We start from the raw sequence: 19,335 nt of genomic DNA on the forward strand, positions 1-19,335 counted from the left end.
CGCAGTGGACCGACCTCGTTCCACACCATAAGGAGACCAAATTAGGATGATGCGATGGAGTTCCAAGGGAGTCTATAGGAGAAAATCTTCCCCTAATTAGTCTATAGTTGGCCTAAACGTTGTAGTACAACAAAAAAAATACTCTGATTATCCAAATATCTGTCTAAATTTAAATGTCAACTAGATGTTTGTTATTCATATAAAAACCATGGATCACAACTGTTTGGCTAAGTGAACAATTTTAAAACAATCAAGTTGACAATAACACTTTTTTATAAGGTAGATAATGATTTTGAACAAAACTAACAAGCGTTTGAAGATTTTTATTCGTATTCCCATTCAAGTCCTATGAAATAGAAAGGCCAGAATAAGGATGAAGGGTTTATCACTCGTTCGTTTTGGTACTGGCGCCAGGCCGAAGTGAGCGACCCTGCGAGCGGGTTACTTCGACATACAATGGCCGCCGCACGTGACCTTCGAGAAAGTATGCCAAACGAGCCTGTAAATGCCGGTGTAACATCTGTGGTTGTTTCCCATGTGTCAGTGTTTCCAAACAATAGGCAGCTAGAGAGACCATGACTTTTCAATAGGGGGAAACACAGAAAAACTTGTCAATCTATCTTTTAGCGTTCCCAAACAATGAGGGGAAACACTCAAAAATAGAAACACTCAAAAACATTACACCGGCTTTGCGAAATACAAGAAATGTGTTTATTGCATCAGACTGCACTTTTCTGGCAAAAATATAATAGCTGTTGAAAGAAATTGATATTTAGATGTGAAAAAAATTGGTCAATAAGTTTAGTAAGTAGTTTTTGTAGTTAACGCAACGCACACCCGGTAGTGTGTCTGGTCATTTCTTTTTACGCTACATTACCATAATGTTACTCGGGCCTGGTGCCAAAGCGTTCGGGCTCGATTCATACTGGGCATGCGCTTCAATGCCCGAGATCCGGTGCTTACCGAAGCGCGGCGCTAGAAATTGAACGCGTTAAAGGTATGCAAACGAGCTAGCCTAATACCGTTAGACCCCACGGGTGGCGCTGATTGGCCACTGCACGGATGTAGAGTGAATGATTAAGCAAAATATGGTTCTATAGAGACCAATTACTGGTTGCTTAAAGGCAAAAGTACTTTTGGTCTGAGGTCAAACTTTGAAGAAATTGCGCCAGTAGTTTTCGCCCAGCGGCCCAAAAGGTCCTCGAAAAACCAGTCAGTCGTATCCTCATCCCCTTGATCGTTGGTGCCGAGTGTTGGCTTGAGGTTCAGGATGCCCAAAAGGATGTGGACATTTACTTGTAAAAGAAACCAAGAGCGCATAGTATCTCATCCTGGTACAGTAGTATTCAATATTCCACCATTCTCCAAAGCAGACAAAATAGTATAGTATATTACAGTATGATACTCGGCCTCTCGATATATATGTGGAACATATAGGCGCGAAAAAAAAACACTGAATCATAGGACAATGATCTCTTGTCCTTAGATAAAGATGGGAACAAGTCTTATTGGTTGCAACTAATTCTTTCTTTGGTATAGCAAGAAGGAAAAAAGAATAATCTTTATTGATTCTTGGTCGAAGCAATTACAGAAAAGCACGAATGTGGTACAGAAGGATGCTGTAATGTTCTATCCAAGTCATTTCATCCTTGGTACTGGTATGTTGCCTGATTATTAGTAACATTTAAAGTCCCAGCCGCAGTGGGGAATGCCACCTGAAGTGTTACAGCAAGTCCAGTTCTTGGTACAAAAGTGACCGACAGGAAAGCAGTCCGACCTGAAAGAAAGCGGGATAAAAGGGCGTTGTGAGGCTTCGCAATCCCGTTCCAAAAACCGATCAGTCCGGCATTTCCCGAGTTCCCGATCCCAAACTAGCGCCCAGATACAAGTGCATAAGGGTATATGATAAAGCACTTGGTTCACGTAGACCGGCACGAGATCGGGAAATCTTTCACGAAAACTTGGGACGTCAAACGCAGGAATGGGTTTTTTCTCGGTGGATTTCTCGGCGTTACGGGAGAGCGAAATTTCTCTCTATTAGCGTGGAGGAGAGAAGGAGAGGTCCATACATAGGTTTACATATGATGGATCCGTTGATCAAGCTGTAACTGTCATGACTAGCGTAGTTTGATCGGCAGCGGGGGGGGGGGGGGGCAAATGGCTAATTCTGGTTCAAGGTAAGAGGATCCTTGGCGGACTGATTACGGGAGGATGCTGTTTGAAGCCTCTTTGTGTGTGACCAAAAGCCAATTTTACTGTGACGCCACCAATAGAACAAGCGAGAGAGAGGAACCCAAAGGCTGTGTCACCTACCGTTTTTCCAGATCCGTTTCTTCATTGAATCCTTCCTCGACGTTATCTCCTGCAAGTAACGGATAGACGGGGCAAATTAATTCAGGTGTTTGGTAAGGGTAGTAAGTTTGGGGTAAAGTGAATGAGATTGCCACCGGGTATACACTGCTTTGTCAACTTACGCCACACTGCACCGAGGCAATGTACAAAATCGAATGATTTGTGAAATCCATGGGAACTGAATCGCGTCACCAAATGCATTAAGACTTGTCCCATGAATTTCACTAAGCACGCGATGTTTGCATTGCTTGAGTACAGTGTCCGCTGAAAAAGCCGTGTGAAATAAAAAATGCACTGTCGCATGCGTTGTTACAATCGCATGCCAAGTAATTAATAAAACCTATACCCCGTCGAAAAAAGGCTCTCGCCTCCCGGTAAATAAAGTCGGCGCGCAATGTCGGTCCACCTTTCGACGAGCCTGTAATGATATTAGAGGAAGAATTCTCCCTGAGCAAGCTACGGGGCATTATTCGAGAAACTCCTGATTTCCCAAGTATAAGGCAAGTAGGATATTGGGCTCTGAGATCGCAAAGGTTACTCGTTCATAAAATTAATGTCATGAACATTATCTCAAACCCAGCGATTCAGTACCCGTTTTAAAGGCAGGCGTGAGATCTCTTTGTCGCACATAGCAGCGATTATAATCAGAAACAGCGCGTAATCTGCTCGTTTGCGGGGCGTGTTATGTAAACCTACCAAGGACCAAGGAGAAGATCACCACCAGAACGAACAGGACACAAATGGTCTTCATCTTTTCAGTGAGAAATATTGCTAGAGAGACGTAACTTCCTGGAATGTAGCAAAAAGAGGAAACTGAGATTACTAACGACCGAACGTGTGCGAGGGGAGGAGGATACGGCTGACTCTGTTTTTTTAGGATAACTACAACAAGGTATCTCGCTGCTCTAACTGTCGAGGTAATGCACCAGTCTCGACGCAATGGAACAGTATACACGACAGGCACGTAAAAATGAGAGCTCACCCCCCCCCCTCCTCGACTGAAAAACACACCCTCAATGAGAACACACATAAAATAGTACGAATGTTGACACTGGTGTCAGTTGGGCTAGAGTTCTTATCTTCATGTACCTGTCTATGTCAAGGGATAAGGTAGGCTTTAACTGAAAGATTGCCAACTTACGCGATGTTGCAAAAAATTCCAATACAATAACTATTTCTGCACTGTATATGATGCATTGCCACTTGCGATGTCGGAATCGCATTCAGCCACTTCCAATGTTGCAAAGCATAAGCTTTTGCTGGTTCGGTTTGGGTGCAGTGAAGCATAACAGAGCAAAGGCGGGCATGTGCGTTCTCGCAATCGCCTTCAGTGGTAAACTTATATATAAGGTTGTAGGAGTTAAGGTATTTTGTCGCCAAACGCGAATTTGCTTGAATCGCAGAACAAACTCGTTTGTCTGGGTGTTTGGGCGAGCAGTGGAGCGTAAAATAACAAAGCCGTATGAATTGCGTGCGTTGCTGCAATCGTGATTGCAAATGACCCTGGGCTTCGTCATTTTGCGCCCCCTTTAACAAACTGAACGGACAGAATACGACAACGCATGCAATGCTTTTTCAATTTACGCCACACTGTACTGCCCTAAAACAAATGCGAAATCTCAATACGTAGAAATTCACACGTATACTAAACCAGTTTGCTTTCATCGCCACAATAAACAGGGGATCCTTAGCAGTCAGTGGTGTGTTTACGCGGGATCAACCAATGTAAAGTCACATGAAGAATTCCGCAAAGCTGAAGAACTTCGAATGCGCGAACATGCAGCTCTATAGTCCTCCCAAATGATGGCTCGTGTTTCTAACTGCTCTCTAAGGTTTTGTCAAACCAGCCATCATACCTCAACCATTCTCCAAAGCAGTCATGCCTTCTCTCCTTGCCCTGGTGATTGGCTTTTCATGCATCGTAGAGCGTGGTCTAAAGCGTAGAGCATGGATACGATGAAAAAAGAACAAAACCACCTCTTTTTGACGTACAAAATAACATGTCGAATGAGGAATATAAAAGGGCCAGTATGGAAAAGTAGCTTGATGATGACACCTTGGTCAGGGAGAACTACCCTCCCACGTTGTTACCATCTGCTGATGTCAATGAGGGAATTTTCGGCAGAATACACTTACCTTTTGAAAAGATGCCACCGCACTACGCTTGGAGTCCAACGACTGAAATGGGTGTTGGTTCGGGCAAGGTTTAGTATTTGTAGCCAGGCCTAGCAGGGCTTATTCTGGATGTGCGTCGGGTTGTTTAGCACAAAGCTCTCGTGAATGCTTGGAAATTCTGCTTCGTCACTGCAATATCTGCAAAATTCCATTGACACTCGACTTCAACTTCAACCTGTTACTCCTACTCACTTGACATATTTCCAGTTGTAAGGATAGGTATGCACTCACGGTGAGAGGGCCCGGATTAGAGAAGCCAGGATTTGTAACTCACACAACGTAGTGAGTGTAATGGTTACGTATACACTGTATGTATAGTCTAAACAAAATTCATGTATCCACCATGTCCATCGAATCTGAAAAAAATGTGTGCAGACCCAGGACAATTCTGATTCCGGTACAGTTTGTCGCATTCCATACGGGCCTCGCGTTGGCCGATCCTGCATTCACGACGCACCGCACCCACAGTTACTACGTCGGATTCCCATTGTTTCCTTCCTCGTGACGCAATTATTTCATGACGTCATGAGCCATTGACCATTCACACAAGTAGATTTATTCACACCGGCGCCACTGAAGTGCGGGTGTGGGACATCATGTATTTAAAAATCGTCTGCTAGGACATACAGGACAACGTCGGCGGAGACAGTTGTGACATTTCATTGCAGACAAAGAAAACGTCCTCTTCTTCTCGATTTACGTACCTTACTTCAAAAAAGTCAGTTTTAACACTACTGCACAAATATAGAGTGGTCTTAAAGTTCCATTTGGATAGAGATTTGACGGACTGATTTGGAAATTCATTCCAACCATGCAACTGTTTCAGAAATGAGAAAAAGCTCCAGGGTGTCATGACATGCATGATGTGTCTTGCCTCTGCATTTTGGTACTCAGAGGGTTTTCAACTTTCATATCATTGAAGAAATAATTCATTCCAATCTACTAGTATTCCAACCACAACTGCTCTGGAAAAAGAAATATTTCCAATGTGCCTTGACTAGAAATTTTCTTAGGGCCATACGGGGGGGGGGGGGCTACTTACATAATTTAAATTTACGCCAGCGGCACAGGGCCCAGCATGCCAGGGGTTTCATGCCATTTAAATCAGGATGAGCTGTAGGCCGAGGTCAGGCCCACTTTATAATGCATTTTATATATTTAGGGGTCAAATGCACAAAATCATCATTCTCTGTATACTGTAGCAGTTATGGTTGGATTGGAATGAACTTTTGAATAGATGAAAACAAAACTATATAAACCTAGTAAGAGCCTAACACTAACAGTGTTTTTAACTCCATTATTTTCATTCAAACAGATTGAGATTTCATTCAACAACAAGATAATGAACAAAAATACTCCTAACATGATGGATCATTCCTATTCTTGTCATCCAACACCTGTATTATCGCCAAATTGTCAAATTCAGACGCCTGAACATGAAACATGTTCCAACTTGGATCACTGGGACCAGCAGTATGCTCAAAGAAAAAGACAAAGTCATATGGAACAGACAGCAACAAAGACTCAAACAAAGGACAATCGATTATCAATACCTTCTGATAAACACTCCCTGGTACGGAAGTCTTCAATGTGCAAAATGTCCCTGGGGATAGGAACTGCCTTTTTCATTGTCTCAGCCTTGCAATCCATGGATACACTTCCCATCATGGACTGTATCGCCAACTCATTTGTTGCCACATTGAACAAAACTGGGATCATTTCGAACAAGCTATATCAATTTGCCATGAGCTGCCCCAACTTACCCCTGAATGCTATCGAGAAGTGATGATTGCTGGTAGCGAATATGCTACTGTCTGTAAAGTTAATACTGCAACCAACATTCTAAAGTGTGACATAAGAGTCTGGTTACAAGGACTCTCCGGTGACAACACAATTCGATACTACCTTGAAGAGTTCACCACTGATGATCCATTGAGAACAGTCACTCTTTTACTAAGACACCAGCATTTCTTGTTACTGGTAAATGATACACCACCAAATCCACCTGTTCAACATAAAACAATTAACCTCCAGTTTAAGAAAGATCCGCCACCAGTTGATAAAAGTATCACAAGGGACAGACCAACCCAAAAAAGGAGAAAACAATCTGATAAGGCAAAAACAAGGGCAAATCAATTAAGAAAGACCAGCAAGAAGAAATAAAGTAAAGATCACAAGCACTCAAAGAGACAAAAAAAAACAAATTCAGCACTGCAATGAAGACAATATAACAGAACCTGAACCTGAACCCACATCATCCAATCATTTTAACCAAGCAAAGTTAGATTCAATTCGCAATTTTGAGATAGAGCAGATGGCCTACCAGTTCAAATTCTGCCAAATTTGCAATGAAAGAAGACTCGAAATGAAGATTTCAAAGGATCCCACAGTCTGCCAACGATGCTACAAAGAAAAAAACAGCATAACACTATTCTCCTCACAAAACAACATGGATCCAGGAGTAGTTCCACCAGACCTTCAGAATTTAACTGTCATAGAGCAGCAATTAATTTCTCGAATTTCATCATCAATTAATGGCCACATGCTTAATCATGGTGGAATTGCAGCAAATGGACACTGTGTCACCTGTCCACAAGCCATTGGAGAGGTGGCCAAACTATTTCCTAGACTTCCATCAGAAATTAACATAATCAGAGTTCGCAGGCAGGGCAAAAATGAAACAACCAAGGAATTCAATGTCCGGAGAAACGTTGTTGAAAAGGCTTTGAATTGGTTAAAGAATAACAACCCTGCATATGGGGATATAACCATATGCTCTGAAAGGCTTAGCCAGTTGCCAATTGACTGGGAGATAGACAACTTGCCAACAGTAGAGTACGATTCAACAACAGTGCATAGAGATTACAGAGGACCTGCCCCAGACCAAACAGATCCTGGAGAGACGAATGATGGGGAAACTGTTTCAGGTATCCTCCTGCGAGATCCAGCGGTTTATCTGAGGCAAAACGTCGAAAATGCTGTAAAGGATGTGCTGGGTGAAAAACATGGAAAGGTTACAGCCACCAAAAGGGGAACTGTCACCATCCCATGGCCAACCTGAGGTGATAAACCACTGTCAGAGTTCACCACCAGGAATTTCTTTACCTTTGCATTTCCATGTTTATTTCCACATGGTACAGGGGACTTTTTTACCAATCGCAAAACAACTTGCACTTCTTTGGTCGACTGGGCAGATCACCTCATGTGGTACCAGGATGGACGATTTGCTCGCCACCAGTGTTTTAAGTTCATTCTCCACAACATGATAATGAGGAAGAGAGCCCTTGAAAACTCTACGTATATTCCTTCAGAGGTTAGGTGACCAACACCTCACTGTTGAAGAACTGAAAGAAAAGATTCAAAATGGTGACAAATCTATTGCAAACAAGATACTCAACTTCAGTGCCAGCCTCAGAGGAACCTCTCAGTATTGGTCGCAAAGATTAAAAGAGGCTCAGTCTCTCATTCACTACCAAATCATGAAAGGAAAGGGTCTCCCTTCACTTTTATCTACCGGGAGTTGCGCAGAATATTATTTTAAACCATTGAGGAGACTTCTAGAACTATATATCAATCAGACAACAGGAAAGACCATTGACTTAGAAAACAAAAGTAAACTTTTCATCGCATTACAGGAACATTCTCACATTGTTGGTCATTATTTTGATCTTCGTACTAAATGCTACTTCGAAAAAGTGATGAGGCCGGCCTTTGGAGTGGAAGCCTACTGGTACAGGCAAGAATTTGCCAAAGGCAGGGGGATTATTCACTGGCATGGCCTTTGCTGGCGCGGTGATAGAGAACCACACAATCTCCTGTATCAAGCCTTTGAAGATGATATTGATGAAAAATAATAATAGTAATAAAATTGTTACTTATATGGCGCAACTTTCCAGAATTAGTCCTGTTCAAGTGCGCCCTCCCGTCGAGTTGTAGTATTGACTATAGAGTTCTGTTTTTATCTGTCCCCTGAATGCATTGTAAGTATTGTTTCTAATGTTACCGTTTAGGCTATTACATTCATTTACGATGATGGTGGTCCAGAGCACAACTGTAGTGCCTCATCTAGAATATATCCAGCAGATCTTGGTGTATCCTGGCTCGATGATCTAAAAAAAGCCCAAACAGAACCAGATCACCTAATCTTACCAGAGGTCTCTATGACATCGATGAACAATGAGCAAAAAGATATACACTGAAATAGCTTGATTGATTCCCGATCAACCCAAAGTGTATCTGCACTTCCTGTTGCAATAATATTGTGAGAGAACAGGCCAAGTTCTATTTACACTGCGTCCACAAAATATTCCATGTCTCATGAATGAACGTAGTTTGCTAGAAATGTATTCATCATATACGAAGGCCTAGAATGCTCAAATTCGAAATTCCCACCAAATTTATTTAGTCTCTACAATATTATATGACCACCGCGTACATTAGCTGCGTATTGTGTACATAGTGCATGGGTGGTTTTAAAAGCGGAAAGATAGTCCCTCGAATCATAGAGTCCTTCACAAATGCCTGTGAGGAATTATAGTCCTAAATCCATGCCAGTTCATCCAGAATACAAATCCTGGCGTCTCAAATCCGGGTCCTTTCACCGTGAGTGTAAACCAGTCCTATCCTAACCACTTGAAAGATGTCAAGTGAGTAAGTGTAACAGTTTGAAGTTGAAGTCGAGTGTCAATGGAATTTTGCAGACAGTGCAGTGACGAAGCAGAATTTCCAAGCATTCACGAGAGCTTTGTGCTCAATTACCCGACGCACATCCAGAATAAGCCCTGCTAGACCTGGCTACAAATACTAAACCTTGCCCGAACCAACACCCATTACAGTCGTTGGAGTGCGCTAGCATCTTTTCAAAAGGTAAGTGAATTCTGCCCAAAATTATCTCATTGACATCAGCAGGGGGTAACCACGTAGGAGGGAGGTTCTCCCTGACCAATGTGTCGCCACAAAGCCATTTCTTTTAAAAAGCCAACAAACTTGTACATCGTGGTGTGTTTCGCCGCCCACTTCCAAATCGGTTTACATTTCTAGGTCGTTTAAAAAATCATGATATCCACAATTACGTGATTGTGGCGCAAACAGTCAAGAATGCGATTATGTTCAGCACAAAACCGACATACAACCGCCTTCATTTGAGTTCATAGCCTTTACTTATGGAGAGGTTACTGAATGCGACCTTGCTATTGCTACCTACATGTAGGCCCTATCTGCCGGGGCCCTTTACATATCAAAATAGTCAAGAATGCGATTATGTTCAGCACAAAATCGACATACAACTGCCTTCAATTGAGTTCATAGCCTTTTCTTATGGAGAGGTTACTGAATGCGACCCTGCTATTGCTACCTACATGTAGGCCCTATCTGCCGGGGCCCTATACATATCAAAATAACCTTAATCCTCAGGTATTGCCTCCTGACATCGGTGAATGATATTTGACGCGGTTTCAGATGAATTTCACAACGCATGCGATTTTGGAGTTGTTTTCGTGCACGTCACTGGGGTGCAGCGTAAAAGCAAAAAGACACCACCACATGCCTTGTCCAATCAGTGTTAACCTACCCCAACTATGATGGCCACAGTCATCTACTTGTCCATACTTGTGCTCTTTCTATTCCTCATTCGACATGTTATTTGTACGTCGAAAAGAGGTGTTTTTGTTCTTTATATCATTTTATCTTTTTCTGACCACGCTCTACGATGCGTGAAAAGCCAATCACAAGGCGAGGAGAGAAGGTATGTCTGCTTTGGAGAATGGTGGAGGTGTGATGGCTGGTTTGACCAAACATTACAGAGTAGCTAGAAACACGTTCCATCATTTCGGAGGACTATAGAGCTGTTCGCGCATTCGAAGTTCTTCGATGCGATGAAAGCAAACTGGTCTAGTATACGTGTGAATTTCTACGTATTGAGGTTTCGGATTTGTTTTAGGGCAGTACAGTGTGGCGTGAATTGAAAAAGCATTGCATGCGTTGTCGTATTCTGTCCGTTCGTTTTGTTAAAGGGGGCGCAAAAAGACGAAGCCAAGAGTCATTTGCAGTCACGATTGCAGCAACGCACGCAATTCATACGGCTTTGTTATTTTACGCCCCACTGCTCGCCCAAACACCCAGACAAACGAGTTTGTTCTGCAATTCACCTGCACCCTTATATCGTAGGTTACCACTGTGGGGGAAGCCACACTAAGGCTATAAAGCCACCCTTATTGCTCCGGAATAACGTGAACAAATCGGTTCGTTTTCTTGTATAAAACCATGTGCGTTTATTATGACAAAAAACACAAGAACATTTATGCGACTACAATTATACAGGGTGTAACAATACTGCTGTCTGCAACATTACCTCCCCCCATTGGAGGAACTCCAATTAATCCCAAGGGGTTAACATGGTTAATGTAATCTCAAAGTCCAAACTGACAGATTGTCCCGACACACTGCGAAAGACATAGTCACAACCACCAAAATACCTAATTAGACTGAAATTTAACCAACTCTTGCAAGAAATATTGCAACTTACTGGCAAGACCTTACTCACTAACTCAGCAAACTATTAAAGTGCAAATTTCAAGAATTACCAAGTCAGGAATACAGACCATCGGTGTTAACAACTCTATTACGGTAGTCCAAATTTTAGCTCCCAACAGCCAATACACTGCTTCCAGGAAACTTGATGTCTGAGAGGACAATTCACCTTACCCCCAATAAACATCACCAAGATACTACAGAATTGTTTTACACTAATAGGTTGTAAACCTTAGACTACATGTATAGTACTAATATCATGAACACAACATGACAACAGGAAAAGAGCAAACAATGATTCAAACTCAAACAAAGGAAAATAGTGACAAATACCAGTCACAACACCTAATAAACAGTGACAAATATAGAAGTCACTACACAAGAGTCAGAAACTATTGTCCTTGAGAGGCAAACTACACCACCTCAGAGTCTGATAAAGGCGACCTACAGGTCAAGCCTTACTGCGGGTTTTATGACTCGTCCTGAACGCGACACTTTAGGCACAAGCGCAGGCGCTTCACTAGCGACATTTGGTTGCGGAGCGGTCGGTTGCGGATCAATTGCGATCGGTTCAGGCAAATCATCGGGTTCGCTTTGGTCAACTGGTCCACTGATGCCAGCTGCTGTTTGACAGTATTCCTGACACAACTCCAGACTATGGAGTCTTTGAACAGATCTACTCAATACCCCCTTTGCGGTCCTAAGTGACACGCTGCGATCCACGTCATCACAACCAGGGTGTAACTCAGTAATAACTGCCATAGGCCACTGCAATCTACGCAAGTTGTCCTCCCTGATCAATACCAGTGAACCTACCTCCAACTTACCCTTGTTCCTGAATTTAATCACAGCATGAGGCAAGCTTCTCAAATACTCAGCGCTCCATACAGACCAGAATTGCTGGAGACGCAATTGCTGCAATACTGCCCTACCATTCAGATCATCTGTAGTCACCACAGGCTCAGTGTCAGACAGGTCATAACTTCCTGGTTGGAAACTGGAACTCCTGCCAATTAGAAAATATGATGGTGTGAATGGGTTGGCCGACTCCAATGTGTCGCCAACGAATGTCAACGGTCTCGAGTTCACACAGGCCTCTATTTCCAGGAGATCGGCTTCCAATTCAGACTTGGTGAGAGATGATCTCCCCACAGACTTCTTCAGACCAGATTTTACAGAGCGTACAAGGCGTTCCCACCAACCCCCCCCCACCAGGGGGAGCGGGCAACAATGAATCTCCATTTGGGACAGAGATGACCGTAGACCTCCCGTAGCTTGTACTTAGCAGCCAGGAAAGTTTTCGCGTTATCTGAGAATATAACAGATGGCAATCCACGCCTCGCAGCAAACTTGCGAATGGCTAGCAAGAAATCTTGTAGCGACATTGAGTCGGTGAGCTCCAAATGCAATGCTCTCACTACTGCACAAGTACAAAGAAGAACATACTTTTTCTTCCCAGACTGATCACTACAGTAGAGAGGCCCAAAATAATCCAAACCTGTGACAGTAAATGGAGGTGCCTCCTTGACTCGGAGGGCTGGTAGGGGAGCAACAGGACGGTTACATGCCGCTGCATCAAATCGCTGACAAGGGACACATTCCCTTTTGACTTCTTTTACCAATCTTCGGGCCCCAACAATCCAATAACAAGTCCTGACATTGGATAAGAGAGAGCCTACCCCAGCATGTTTTAGGAAGACATGTCTACCCCTAACCATAATCTTGGTAAGATGATGGGTGGGCAATATGATAGGATGCTTCTCCAGATACGACAGACTCGACAACTGAAGCCTCCCTTGGATCCTGAGATAACCATCCTCACTCAAGAAAGGGGACAACTGAGCGATGCTTGAGGACTTTGGAATACATCCTCCCTTTTCCAAAGCTGCAAACTCAGGAGCATAAGTATGCTGTTGCAAACATTGAAACAACTTGTCCTTGGCCACAGTCAATTCATCCACAGAGAGAGGACCCACCTTGGATTCACCTACTTTATGCAATCTCAGATTTTCAATAAACCTGAGGACATAACCTGTGATACGCAGTGTCTTCTCGAATGAACTCCATCTCTCAACAGGAATGGCAAAATCTGGAGGAGAGGATCCAACTACCAAACAGGTCGATCCCATTTCTTCTGGTATACCAGCCTCCAATGGGAGCTTCACTTTGTCATCTGAAAGAACAAGATCCTTGGAGAGCCAAGAAGGACCCTCCAGCCATAACTTGCTAGTTATCAAATCCTTGGCTAACAATCCCCGAGAGACCAAATCTGCAGGATTATCTGCGCTTTCGACGTGAGACCAATGAGAGGGGTCTGTAAGCTCTTGTATTTCAGAGATCCGATTCCCCACGAAGGCCTTAAACTTGGATGCATTAGTCCTTATCCAGGCAAGAACAATGGTAGAATCTGACCAACAGTAGTACACTGTCTTCTGAAGATCTAACTTTAATGCTTTAGCAACAAAGTTCAACAGTCTTGCAGCCAAGAGAGCGCCTAACAATTCTAGTCTAGGCAGGGTGACCTTTTTCAATGGGGATACTTTACCCTTTGAAGTAACCAGAGACACCTTGTAACCACCATGTCCATCTGGGAGTCTCACATAGACATTGGCCCCATAGGCCTTCATTGAGGCGTCACTGAACACGTGTATCTCCAGTTTGTTTACACTTTCCTTCCAAGTTGTGCCAGGGAAGAAACAACGTGGAATTCTCCAACTCTGCAGTGTCACAATACCACTTACCCATGATACAAACCTATCACGCATTTCATCAGGAAGGGCCTCATCCCAACCTAACCCGAGAGTCCAAACATCTTGGAACAGGATTTTGGCAAGCATCACGAAGGGGCTAAGGAATCCCAGCGGGTCGAAAAGTCTGGAAGTGAAACTGAGAACTGTACGCTTTGAACAAAACAACTCAGAAATAGAGGGCGTCTCTACTCCATCAAATGAGAAACAATCCTCTAAGGCAAACCATTTCATGCCTAACACCTTGACTGAGTCATCCTGTAGGTGCTTTGATCCAAGGTCTTGGCTGAACTTATCGACCAAAACTCGACTGTTAGAATGACATTTTGCCAATGTCATTCCGGCCTTGTCAAATATCTGGGATCCATTATCAAACAGATCACAGCTGTCATCATCTGTGTCTGCTCCAGTGAGCCAATCATCAACAAAGAGATTCTCCTCCAACTCTTCTCTAGCCAAAGAAAGAGGGTAAGTAGCTAGATGGTGTTTTATGGTAGCGTTGAGCAAGAAGGGACTGCTTTTGTTACCAAAGGGTACCCGTAGGAACTTCATCGTCCGAACAGTGCCATTACAATCCCACAGGAATCTATGCACTGACTGGTCCTGCTCCCGAACACCAATCTGCAGGAAGGCTTTAGAAACATCAGCAGTAAGCGCCACCTGCCACCTACGGAATCTAATCAAAATTTCTATAAGACTGGGCATCAGTGATGGCCCAGTTTCCATGCAGTCGTTGAGTGATACCTGGTTGTATCCTGTTGCTGAGGCATCAAATACGGGCCTAACCTTTGAACTCAGGCTAGTCTCCCTGACTACAGGACGGTGTGGTAAGTAGAATACTGGACCACTGCCTTCCTCCTCTTTTACTTCCTCAATGATGCCAAGGTTTTCATAGTTATGAAAGACAGCATCATACTGGTCCTGGAGGTTATGATCCCTGTCTAGTCTACGCGACAAATAGGCTAGGCGCTTCCTAGCCAACATCTCGTTGTTTAGCAGCACGCCCGGCCTAAAATCACTCCTCCATGGAAGAGCTACTTCGTACCTACCCCGTACAAACCTTATAGATTCTTTAAACCTTACATGTACCGGATCCGGAGGCACGGTCTCCTTCTTCATTATCCCAATGGATTCCAGCTCCCAAAAACTCCTCACCGTCTGGTCTGTGACACCTTGAGAATGAGAATCTAAACAAAGAAGCTGATGAGAAAGGTTACGCGAGTTTGGGGTCAATGACTTGGGTACTTGAGGGTTTTTTAAGCAACCAGATAAAACCCACCCAAAGATGGTTTCTTGAGCCACCGGACCATCTGGGTGTCTTTTGAGGCCAGGTTTCATGAAATCCCAATAGGTGTCAATCCCTATTAGAATATCAATGGATCGTTGCCCTGCCTCAACACCATGAAACTCGACACCCTCACCAAATGAATTTAACACGCTTTGAGGAACCTGGGGCCTTTGTAATGGGGTACAAATCAAGGGGACCTCCACAGCATTTATGGTTTCAACATGTACTGCACCTTTTACAGCATTGGACAACTCTAGATTGTAGACGTTATGCAGTTGACCCTTGGCCGAAGTCCCACCCCCAAAAGCCGCAAAACAGATCGGCTCTGACGATACCCATTCTGGCTTAACTCGTTTCACCAGCGAACTGGAGACATACGAACGATCTGACCCGCTGTCAAACAGTAGGGTGGCATCAGTATACCCTTGGCTGCCACGAACCCGCACAGTTGCCAATGAAAGAATCGTGCGCAAATCTCCTGTTGAATTTGACAAACTAGAATTTGACACAAATTGACCGTGCACATTATTGGCGCTAGAATTCGACACGAATGAACCTGACACATTATCAGCGCGCGCAGATTGTGACACATTGCCAACGTTAAGTTCCGTTTTCAGCGTCAGAAGAACGTTCGGTAGTGGCAGCATTCCTTGGCCTTGAAGTTGAATTCCTCGATCCTTGTTTTTCACACAGCAGATGGTGGTGTCCAGCTCCACATTTTGAACATTTTTCGTTACACTGACGGGCGAAATGACTCCCCAAGCATTTGAAGCAAAGTTTCGAATTGCGTACTTTCTCCTTTCGCTCAGAAACAGAACCACATCTCGTTATTTCCCAGCACTTGTGCGCTGGATGCGATGGTTTTTTACAATGTCCGCACCCGTTCTTGCTGGACAACTGCAAAGCGGCGATCGTTGCTACAGGAGCTTCAAACGTTTTCTCCTCGGTGTTTGACTTTTCAATTTCCTTAAAGGAATCTGCAGTGTCCCTCCGGCGTATATCGATTTTCAGAAAGTCCAAAAGAAAGTCAAGATCATCTTCATGACCTTCTCCATCTCTTGCCCACTCCAAGCGTACCTCGCTTGGGAGGCAAGAGAGTACTACTGGTGTCAAAAACACCCCATACTGTTCGCCAGTAATGTCCAAAGCCTCCAAACTGCGGACATGGGCCTGCACTTCGTCGTACAATTTTGATAATTGGCCCGCACGACACTTGGTCCCAGCGTTTGGCCTAGTGCTCATTCGTAACAGTCCCTGAATGTGGGCAAACGCGATTTTTTCCCGTCTCCCGTACCTGTCTTCCAGTATTTGGCGGGCATCGTCGTAATGTGAATTTGTGATTGAAAGTCCAGCGATGGCCGCCTTGGCCTCGCCTTCCAAAAGCGAATCCAAATACGTAAACTTACTGATTACAGGAATGTCCGTCTTGTCAACCAAAGCGTTAAACTTGTCCCAGAAGGACTGCCATTGTGTAACGTCGCCCTTGAATTTGGGCAGTTCAATCTTAGGCAACCTCACAAGCTTTGATGCATTGTAGCTGTTATCGGAATCATGACTTCGTGAGTCCCAGTTATCCTCCACGTCAGTCTTGCTGACAGCGCCAACAGCACTGCCTGTCTGGACACCTTTCCTGACACGGAGAGTCTCAATTCGGATCACACTGATCCTATCCAAAAATGTACCAGCTTCGTCGATACAATTTAACAGTTCTTCCTCATTCGGACAATGAGCTTCAACGTCGCTCTGTGCCTTCCTGAACGAAGCCAACCGTAAATCTAACTCTGAAAGGCCCTCCTCGAAGATCGCGTCATCGACAGCGCCGCCTGGCCCAATGTCTTTGCGTTCTTTCAGAGCTTTCTCGAGGTTTTTGATCGCCCTCGTAACCCAGCCTTTTGCGGCCGATCTGCGCTGCACAGCAGCCTGCATTGTACACCTCTTCGTTGTATGCCTATTTATCCCGGGTTTCGGCACCATTTAATGTGGGGGAAGCCACACTAAGGCTATAAAGCCACCCTTATTGCTCCGGAATAACGTGAACAAATCGGTTCGTTTTCTTGTATAAAACCATGTGCGTTTATTATGACAAAAAACACAAGAACATTTATGCGACTACAATTATACATTGTTATACTGCTGTCTGCAACAACCACTGAATGCTATTGCGAAAACGCACGTGCACGCCTTTGCTCTACTTCACTGCACCCAAACTGAACCAGCAAAAAGTTTTTGCTTTGCGACATCGGAAGTGGCGATCCACCATATACAGTGCAGAAATATTTTTGCAACATTGCGGAAGTCGTCATTCTTTCAGTTAAAACCTACCTTATCCCTGGACTTTGACAGGTAAACGAAGATAAAAACTTCAGCCCAACTGACAACAGTGTCAACAAACGTGCTATTTTTTGCGTGTTCTCATTGAGGGTGTGTTTTTCAGTCGAGGGGAGAGGGCTATTGAGCTCTTATTTTACGTACCTGTCGTGCATACTGTTCCATTGCGTCGAGACTGGTGCATTGCGTCCACAGTTAGAGCAGGGAGATACTTGGTTACAGTCATCCTAAAAAAAAACAGAGTCAGCCGTATCCTCCTCCCCTCGCACACGTTCGGTCGTTGGTAATCTCAGTTTCCTCTTTTTGCTAAATTCCAGGAAGTTACGTCTCTCTAGCAAGATTTCTCACTGAAAAGATGAAGACCATTTGTGTCCTGTTCGTTCTGGTGGTGATCTTCTCCTTGGTCCTTGGTAGGTATACATACAACGCCCCGCAAACGAGCGGTTTAAGCGCTGTACCTATGATTATAATCGCTGCTATATGTGCGACAAAAAGATCTCACGCCTGCGGGTAAAACGGCTACTTAGTCGTTTGGTTTGAGATAATGTTCTACATCATGACATTGCTTTCTTGAACGAGTACATATACTAATATTTGTGATCTCAGAGCCCAATATCCTACCTGCCTTATGCTGGGGAAATCAGGGGTTTCTCGAATAACGCCCCCTAGCCTGATCGGGGCGAATTCTTCCTCCAATATCGCTGCAGGCTCGTCGAAAGCTGGACCGAAATTGTGCGCCGACTTTATTAACCGGTAGGCGAGAGACAGCGTTTTTGGGAGGGTTATAGGTTTGTTTAATAACTTGGTATGCGATTGTGACAACGCATGCAACAGTGCATTTGTTATTTCACACGGCTTTTTCAGCTGACACTGTACTCAAACAATGCGAAAACCGCGTGCGTGGTGAAATTCATGGGACCAAGTCTAAATGCATTTGGTGACGCGCTTCAGCTCCCATGGATTCCACAAATCATCCGATTTTTTGCATTGCCTCGGTGCAGTGCGGCGTAAAATGACAAAGCAGTGTATGCCCGGTCGCAATCGCAATTACCATACCCCAAATTTACATCCCTTACCAAACACCTGAATTATCATATCCCGTCTATCTAGCACATGCAGGAGATAATGTCGAGGAAGGATTGAATGAAGAAACGGATCTGGAAAGACGGTAGGTGACACAGCCTTTGGGTTCCTCTCTCTCGCTTGTTCTATTGTAATCCGCCAAGTAGTCCGCCAAGGTTCCTCCTACCTTGAACCAGAAGTAGCTATTTGCCCCCCCCCCCTCTGCCTATCAAACTACGGTAATCATAACTGTTACAGCTTGATCAACGCATCCTTGATATATGTATATAGACCTCTCCTCCTCTCATCCACGCTAAAAGGCAGTTTTCGGTATCCCGTACCACCGCGAAATCCACCGAGAAAGAACCTATTCCTGCGTATGACGTCATCAGTTTTCGTGAAAGATTCCCGATCACGAGCCGGTCTCCGTAAAGCAAACGCTGTATCTCGGCCGCTATTTCGAGATCGCGAAATCGGGAAATGGCAGACTGATCGGTTCTTGGAACGGGATAGCGAAGCCTCACAACGCCATTTTATCCCGTTTTCTTTCAGGTCTGACTGCTTTCCTGTCGGTCACTCTTGTACCAAGAACTGGACTTGCTGTAACACTGAAGGTGGCATTCCCCACTGCGGCTGGGACTTTAAATGTTACTAATAATCAGGCGACATACCGATGCAAAGGATGAAAAGACTTGGATAGAACCTTACAGCATCCTTCTGCACCACCTTCGTGCTGTTCTGTATTTGCTTCGACCAAGAATCAATAAAGATTAGTCTTTTTTGCTTCTTGCTATACCAAATAAAGACCTAGTAAGAAATAAGACTTGTTACCACCTTTATTTATGGACCAGAGAT

The 19,335-nt window shown here is 44.1% G+C and overlaps 2 long non-coding RNA genes across 2 annotated transcripts; one reads left to right on the forward strand and one right to left on the reverse strand.

Moving 5' to 3' along the window:
- Positions 1 to 1,517: 1,517 nt before the first annotated feature.
- LOC135498204 (uncharacterized) lies at positions 1,518 to 7,647 on the reverse strand. Its single transcript, XR_010449020.1, has 5 exons — positions 7,633 to 7,647; positions 4,489 to 4,665; positions 3,049 to 3,141; positions 2,314 to 2,362; positions 1,518 to 1,777 (listed from the first exon to the last, which is right to left on the reverse strand). It is a non-coding gene; the product is annotated as an uncharacterized LOC135498204 (long non-coding RNA).
- Positions 7,648 to 9,332: 1,685 nt separating this feature from the next.
- LOC135497593 (uncharacterized) lies at positions 9,333 to 19,223 on the forward strand. Its single transcript, XR_010448941.1, has 4 exons — positions 9,333 to 9,393; positions 17,736 to 17,828; positions 18,529 to 18,586; positions 19,033 to 19,223. It is a non-coding gene; the product is annotated as an uncharacterized LOC135497593 (long non-coding RNA).
- Positions 19,224 to 19,335: the final 112 nt, after the last annotated feature.

Source organism: Lineus longissimus, chromosome 13, assembly GCF_910592395.1.
Source record: "Lineus longissimus chromosome 13, tnLinLong1.2, whole genome shotgun sequence".
In the NCBI taxonomy this organism is placed as follows: domain Eukaryota; kingdom Metazoa; phylum Nemertea; class Pilidiophora; order Heteronemertea; family Lineidae; genus Lineus; species Lineus longissimus.